We start from the raw sequence: 2267 nt of genomic DNA, 5'->3' as shown, positions 1-2267 counted from the left end.
AATTTTCTTACTTGCCTTGGTGTAGTTACAGTTTTTTTTGTTTGTTTGTTTCTTTTTGGTTTTTTGGCTTCTTTTAGCCACTGTTTTCCACCTCGAAGGGTGTATCTCAAATAGATAACTTGAGTCTGACACAGCTGAGCCTTTTTAGCTGAGGCTCAGTCTTCTGTTGCCCAAGTTTCCAGTCAAATTTCTTTCTTGTCTATGATCCCTCCTGTTTTTTCTTTCTTCTGCCTCTCGCCCCCCCCTCTCAAATATTTCTCATTCGGAGTATCTCTCTCATCTCAGACCTCTCTAATCTCCTTCATCTCTATTTTCACTGTCTCTCNTGAGTCTGCTGGAGCTTTGCTCTTCCTTACAGTCTAAGCTCACCTTTTTCTAGACCTCTATACCCATTTGTCAGAGTCTGGTGATTAGATTTACCTAGGAAAGAAGTTTTAAGTGGGCAGATGTCTCCCTCACTGGTTAGCAGCTTAGGGCTGGGCCGCCCTAGAAGAGAAAACACGTGGGGCAGGGAAAGGGAAGGCAGCTCTCACAGCTGGCTGCACCGGACCACGGACATCTCAAAATGAAAGCACTTTTTTTCTGTTAACAAGAGACAGGATGCAGGGGACAGGGGAATGAGGAGCTGCCAGGGAACCCACTGCGCAGGCTCCTGGGAGCGGGAAGAACTAGCAGGCCCCCAGGGGAGGGGCTGACACTGACGGAAAGGGGGAAGGCAGCGGAGGCGGTGACTCAACCACTTGACAGATGCCCGGTACTCGGTACTTGGTACTCGCTGCACTGTCCACCCGCTGGACCGTGATCAAGGGGGAAAGGCCCCTTGTGGGTGGTGCCATCTCTGGGCTGGTAATCTTGGGTTCTATAAGAGAGCAGGCTGAGCAAGCCAGGGGAAACAAGCCAGTAAGTAACATCCCTCCATGGCCACTGCATCAGCTCCTGCTTTCTGACCTGCTTTGAGTTCCAGTCCTGACTTCCTTGGTGATGAACAGCAGTATGGAAGTGTAAGCTGAATAAACCTTTTCCTCCCCAACTTGCTTCTTGGTCATGATGTTTGTGCAGGAATAGAAACCCTGACTTAGACACTCACAAACAACTCTTTGGGCTGTTTGACATAAATTACATGAATCACAGGTCTCAAGTTGTATTTCCTTTCATAATCATCTTATGAGAACGCTAATGCAGCTCTCTGGGGCCAGCCAACCATACAGAGCACAGACAGACTTACCTGGATATATTCATCTTTGTGCAGAAATTGGACCCTCATAAATCAGTTTGGCTATGGTTGCTGCCTGGCAGGGGACTACAGTTCAAGCAATGACTTCACAGCACTAAGGTTATAAGGAATGTTTTAAATATAAATCATCTTAAGAAAGACTGTCCAAAAATTAGAGGCAGAGACAGACAGTCGAATTGTTCCCCTGGAATCTGTCCTCACTACCAGAGGAATAATCTTTGGGCCAGGGCTCAGGCAGTAGGCTCAGAGTAAATACATTTACAGTTGAGTTCATGCAGAGCTCAGCGCAGCCTCACCAGACCTGAGTGGTGTTTCCTTTATTTTACTAACATTGCCTAGGGAAGTTTTTGGAACCTCACCTCTCCTTGCCCCTGGGAAATTATTTTTAAAGCCAAAACAACATTATTACAGATTCATCCAGGTGTTGTTTAAAATAAAGTTTAAAGTTAAGATTTATGAAAGGTCTATGAGGATGTGGAACTTAGAGAGGCCTGACACTCTGGCCTGCCTACTCCATATACAATTATTATGGATTTGGAAGGTTGTTTTTCCTTTGCATCCTGATAATTGTAAAGGGTTTGCTTCTAGTGAGCTTGTGATCATTGGAAAGTTTTGCCTCTAGGAATGGCTAATAGCTTTACATCATGTAAAAAAAAAATTGTCACTGCTTCAATACAAGAAGCTAGGACTTTGAATCTTTCATTGTTTATTGTTTCTTATATAGAAAGTATTTTTAATGCCTCTGAAGGGAAATTAACTACAAATCTTTGCTCTCACACAACGAGCTCTAAAGTTTCAGGGAGTAGCTGTTGCTCCAGAAAAGATTCAGACGCAGTATCACTTTCCATCTTTAGGGCCTCAGTAATAGCCTAGAAAAATTGTGGTACAGAAAATTTAAGAAAGAAAAGATGATTTGCTTACCTCAAATTGTTTTTAAAAGCTTCCAGGAGATGTTTATTGCCTAAGACCTCACCTTAAGCTCACCACAGGAGGACCTAAGACTTTGTTGGATGTTATCATGGGGGATGCAAAT

Source organism: Mus caroli, unplaced genomic scaffold, assembly GCF_900094665.2.
Source record: "Mus caroli unplaced genomic scaffold, CAROLI_EIJ_v1.1 scaffold_14744_1, whole genome shotgun sequence".
NCBI lineage: Eukaryota > Metazoa > Chordata > Mammalia > Rodentia > Muridae > Mus > Mus caroli.
Note: the sequence above shows the minus strand (reverse complement) of the source record.